This window comes from Hydra vulgaris, chromosome 04 (genome assembly GCF_038396675.1).
Source record: "Hydra vulgaris chromosome 04, alternate assembly HydraT2T_AEP".
NCBI classification, from domain to species: Eukaryota; Metazoa; Cnidaria; class Hydrozoa; order Anthoathecata; family Hydridae; genus Hydra; species Hydra vulgaris.
The window spans coordinates 50,603,815-50,610,291 of record NC_088923.1 but is presented as its reverse complement, the minus strand read 5'-3'; positions in this window follow the sequence as shown (position 1 = coordinate 50,610,291).

Sequence of the window (6,477 nt, the reverse complement as noted above, 5' to 3'; positions counted from 1 at the left end):
AGTGCAAAATAAAGATATTTATGTATCAAATTCTAGGAAAGTATGATACATTTTGCTTAAACATACCCGAGCCCAAATCTAAAAGCCAAAATATGCTTTTAAAAAGTCATAATAGCACTATTCTGTACTTAGGCATCATTATTAACTTTTTAAAAACAAAATTAAAGATAAAAATAAATTTTATTACATATTAATCCAACATGTAACGGACATTTATTTTCAAAAAAATCAATTTTTTCAAATTTTACAGCTATCACTTCCTGGCTACAAAGATTTTTTTTCTTTTGATTTTTAGTGTTAGTGGACTTACGAGAATGGGAAAAAAATGAGAAGTATCCTAAAGAAAAAAAAAAAATTATGTTTTTGGGACACCCTAATACCGTAAACCTTATGGAAATATTGAAAATACATACTTAGCAAGCAACGATAGTGCATAGTCTTTGAAAACGCTCTGTTCCCAGTTTTTCTATCTTTACTAAACAAATCTTGGACACTACGAACCATTAAGGCATCTAATCCAAGCCGTACCTTTGCTCGTACATCTTTTCCTCCAATCGCCTTCATAGCCATTTTCTATAAAAATGTAGTTTTGTGGTAAAAAGTTTTATAAAATTTTTATTTTGATAGAGAAATATATAGTATTCCATTCAAAACTTGCAAATAAATTCACCATATAAGTACCAATAAATTTTCATTCAAGTTACAGTTCACAAAATTTTATGATAACGAATAAGTTGTTTTTTTTTTTAATTTTTTTTTTTATGTTTAAGGTCCATATTTCTACACTTGTGTGATTTGGACATGTTTCCATAATGCCATTTTCTAATTTAAATGACTTTCTGGAAGAGTTGAAGCAATTTTTTAAAACCGGATGACCTTCCTGGCATTAGCCTGTTTTGCAGATCAGGACTGAGTATTTTTATTGTGATATCACTACTATATATATATAATAATATATGGCATTATCTCTCAAAAACCGTTTTACATTGTTAAAATAATGAGTACAATAAAAAATATGTGATAATTAGGTTTTCCCTTCTATCAAAATTACCTGAAAATGTTCACCCTTACCACTTAACAGCCAACTCTTAGACTTCTTAGAATGGTACTATCAAAAACATAAAACTATGAACATATAAAATGTAAATTAAATAAGAAGGTATTATTTAATCTCAAAGTTACTTAAAAAAGGTATTTGTTGCACAAACTAATAACAAGTTTTAACTACTTTTTTATTGCGATAAGTTTTATTTTCAAGTTTAAATTCCTCTAAGTCAAACTCTTCTATAGATGACATAGGCTGAAGGTCCTCCACTCCAACATTTGCATCAAGTTCATCACCATCAATCAGAGATGCCAACATATTCATGATATGGGTTTGGTTTTCCTTTAATTTTTTCATTTTCATAAACATAACATACTGGAACTCTAAAAAATAATTAAATTATGTAATCAAAATATTTATCTTTACAATCATTTAATTAATTGCCAGGACTTTTTTTCTTTATACACCACAGAGATTAAGACTAATTAATAAGTAAAAACCTTTTGATTATTTAAAATATATTTGTAAATTTATATTATCAATAGACCTTGACTTTTGGTAATAAAAACTATAGTTAAATATAAAAGATTGAAATAGGACTATTGACGAAAAATCAAAGTATTAAAAGAAGGACTTACGTTTAGTTGCCACTTCCTTAAACCCGGCTCCACCATCAGCAAAGGTATTTTTAGGTGTTTTAAAACTTTTGTTAGCGAGGCAGGAAGTTTTGTTTGCAGAGCGAGGAAGAGGAGGGGCTTCTGAAAAATCTTCTCTTCTAGTTTTACTGGGTGAAGATGCTGAAGTATTTAGGGTAGGTGATGTAATTTTGTTTTTACTTAAAAGATGGAGAGATGTGTCTGAGAGTGCTGCAATTTTTTCATTGTCTTGTTTTGGAATAGTACGCTTAATTCTTTTTATAGACGAATTCAAAAAAGTTGATGATGATGATGATGATGATGATGCAAAGACAGGAAGAATCTCTTCTTGGGAGTGCTTTTTACCTATGTTTACAACCGTGGAAGGCTCCTTATTGTATAACTTTTTCAATTCCAAAACTGGACTTATAGTTTGTGGGTGTTTTTTTGGCAGTACTAAAAAAATATACAACTCTAAAACCCTGGACAGAGTAGCCACTTAGTTATCCAAAGAAATTAATTTACAATTTAAGATTTTTTTTTGCCTATTATTATTTAGACTCTGTGGATCTGAGGTAGAAAAACATGATAAAAATTTGCTGAATATTATACTATATCTCAGTGGAAAAAGTTATGTGAGTTGCAAACCACCTCAAAGTTTATTAAAACTAATAAAAAAAGAAGACACTAATGAAATACCATTGGTATCATCAGAAGATGATACATCCTCAGCCGTAGTTGCAAAATCAACCAACTCCTGTGCTTCCTCACGTGTGCCTTGGTGGAGCAAAACCTCTTCTATTGCGTATGTCATCCAATTAGGGCCTGGTGATTCATGTTCCTTAAAGTAGAAATCCCAAGACTTTGATTTGTTTAATGGCCAGAAAATTTGCTGATGTAAAGTATCAACCCACGGACAAGGCACAATGGTTTTCCACTCTGAACCATTTTCCAGGACAACACATGCAGCCCAATATCTTAAAGATAAGTTTACAGTATTTATTCATTGCAAAGTTAATGAACTTAGTCCATAAAGACTTATTCCTTGTCACTATTATCCAAAACTCTGGAATATATCTTCCTCTACAAGTAGGAGAGAGTGAATTTTAAGTGAGTACTTTGAAAGCAAGTGAAAATTTAAAACATTGAATGAAAATACACTAAAAGAGCTATAAGAATAACTTATTAAGACCATTCAAGCATGTTTACATATCTTGTGTTAAAGGTATTATAACATAACTATTTCTAAATGGTAAGCATACACATTTTCGAACTAGATCAGTTCTTTGAATAATACATTTTATGGGGCAGGCATTTACTTTAATACGATATATATCAAGGTCTCTTGAGTCAACAAAATGAGTAAAGAAATATTCAAGTGCAGATTTTGGATAAAAATCACACTGGAAGCCTCCATCTTGACATACAGCACCATAACTAGCTTTTCTAGTGCCCTGTGCAAAATTTCATTTTTTGGCCCCCTAAGCCTAACTTTTTTTTGGAAAAATTGTAAATAAAAAATATATTTTAATCGATTTAAATAATGTAATAATGTGTCATTAATAATGTGTCATTAATAATGACAATAAGTTTTTTTATGTTGCTTTGATTAAAAATGAAAATTGCTTAACACATTTTATAAATTCACCACATTACTACACACACAATACGTTTTATTCTATTGCCCACCAGATATCGTTGATTGAATTCGCGCCAAAATATTACAATTTGGAATTGGAAATGAATATAGAAATTTTAAGTTGCAGTATAGAATTAAGTAGCACTGTATTAAAATACAATACAGTGCTACTTAATAGGAAAAAAAAATTTTTAAAAATTAAAAAAAAAAATTAATAGAAGTATTTATTAATAGAACAAATAATTTTTCGTCAGTTTAAAGTTCCATTTCACGGCCGCCTAATCTACGGGTCCTGTGCAAGTGCACCTGTTGCACCTGCCTAGTTACGGCACTGTTGACATATAACAGTGACAAACACAATGCCATTCCAGACCAAAAAACATGAATCTTTTGCACCAACTTGTATCTTTGAAATACTTTCTTCCTTTAAAGATGGAGTATCTTCAAGCTCACTTAGTCTCAAAACAATTTGCATAACTGTATCATGTTTTCCACGAATTAATCACTTTATCTGACACAAGTAGTTTTCAAACTAAAAAGCAGATATTTCATCCAAGCTGCACTGAAAATACTCCACATCATCAGCAATGTGTAACACTCCATGTACATTGTATACATTAAAAGAAGAGCCATAATGCTCTTTGAAATTCTTAACAAAGTAATTAAGCAGCTGTCTTGCTGACTCAATGTTACTATTACGCTTAATAGTGTTCTTCTCACATAACATTCGAATAGCAAGCGACAAACTCAAAAAATGCTTGTAACTTTGTTTAATTAATACACCTTTCAATGCAACCAAACCAGTATAAAGAAGGAAATTACGTAGCTCGGTTGCTTTCCACCAATTCAATTCTGATATTGACCTTGGTTGGCGGACAAAGTCACTTGGCAATCTTCCATTAAACTTTAACAACTGCTCAGAAATTATATTTTGCTGCATGGACGACAACCGACCACCAAATATACCAATAAATGCACCTTTTAAAAACTGTAACAAACAACGCACCACTCCGAGACAAACTAAATGCATATAGTCTAATAAAAAATCTTGTATAAAACTAATTGGCCATGGAAGCAAACATGAATAAGAGTATTGATGTCGCTTCCCACTGGCATCTGGAAAGGAGTAAAAATGGTTACAAAACATATCATTATTGCGTAAAGTAACATTTTCTTCTAAGTCATCAAACACAGTCCTTTTATGCTTTTGCATACCTCTTTGGGTACATCTCTTACAAGAGTAATACCCAGTATGCTGAACAATGCCTTTTAAAATGCTCTTGCCGGAGCATCACAAACAAAGCAAAACACTGATAAGTTATATTGTTTACCGTTTATGTTTACTACTGATTTAGAGAGCTCCTTCAATTCTTGCACAAATTCAGAAAGAAACTTTGTCATTTTTGGTTTAGGTTTGCCACCAAATAAAGCTGCCATAAATGGTTGAAACTTTCCAAACTGAACAAAGATTGGCCATAATTGATATGAGCTAGATTTCCATATAGGTAGACCATCTAAATTCACATTTAACCGAATATCCTGTGATTGGTATTCATGTAAATTCAATATTCTTTCAATATTTTTTTTTATTCCAAAATATACATATGCCTTGTCTACAACAACAGCTACATCGTTTTTATTCTTTGTATCTAATAGCGTATCTTTGGGTAAAGAATGACCTTTTTCAATCAGAAGTGCTAACAATTAATTCACACATTGTTGGGTACATCCATGTTTCAATGACCAAAGTTTTAATGATTTACAAAATTGGGAATCTAAAAAATCATTATACTTATTCATGCTATCAGAAAGTTTTCCTGTAATTGATTTACAAGAGTTTATACCAGAAATATCATTCTCATCATTGCTCACTAAAACAGAATCATCAATTGGCTCACTGAAAGAACTGCTGTCATGCTCACTGCTATTATCATTGTTACATGAACTTGAAAAACTGCAGTTAAGATCAAAACATTAATTATTTGAACTAATATATTCATTAGTGCTAACATTTGGAATATTTTCATCATTGTTAATTTTATGTTGGCTAAGAGAAACCACTTCAGATAAAGCATACACAGTATAACGATGATGACGCCATCAAAAATGTCGGTCTCTTTGACAAAAATAAAAATATATATAATGAATACTCAATAACCAAGGAAACTTAAAACATTTTTTGATTTTTCAAAGAACATTATTTGAGAAGGAGAAGTAAATTGGTGAAAATTTAAAATTAATGTGGTTAAAAACAAATATAATGTGTCCATCAAAAGAAATTTTTAACATGGTTGTTGTTATAATTTGCCCCAATCTGAGATAGTGGCAAATTACAACATTTTTCTTGGAAATAAGGTGATATAATGGTAAATAAGTCGGACGATCAGGAATACTATTAAAAGATTTAGTGGCAATCCAGTTAAATGTTTTTTTTTTCAGCTTAAGTAATTTTAAGTTCTTGGGGAAATATTTCAACTTTCAACCCTGTTGAAAGTTGAAATATTTCTCCAAACATAATCCTAACAACATTTATTCATTGCAAAGTTAATGAATTTAGTCCATGAAGACTTATTCCTTGTCACAATTATCCAAAACTCTGGAATATATCTTTCTATACAAACCTGCAAGTAGAAAAGAATTTTAAGTGAATTTTAAGTGAGTACAAATACTATCTGTTGGTGCCCTGAGGGAAACATTAGGAATATGCTTGGAAAAAAATCTTTTATATAAAAATATTTCTGTGACATGTAATTAAAAAATTACCTTCTCTTTTTCTCTTTTTCTGAACGCCTATTCATGTTGGGAATTCTTTGTTTCTATTATAAAGTTAATGTTACGAGAAGATAAGCAAAATTTTATTAAAACGCTATAAACATAAGTTTTTTTTTTTTTAAGCTCGTTGAAATAGTTAAACCACAATGGTTAATGGAAAATCAAAACATCTTTCTGGTTTTTTAAATACAGGACACTATAGTTCAAACATCAATAATAAAAGGAATTTTATTATTTTTTCTATATATAGAAATTGACTTCCGTGTTTACGTACTATTATAATAGTACGTAAACACGGAAGTCAATTTTCAAACAATATAAAACCGTACGGTTTTAAATTGTTTGAAAATTTGGACTTCCTGCGGACTTCTTATGGACGTCAATTT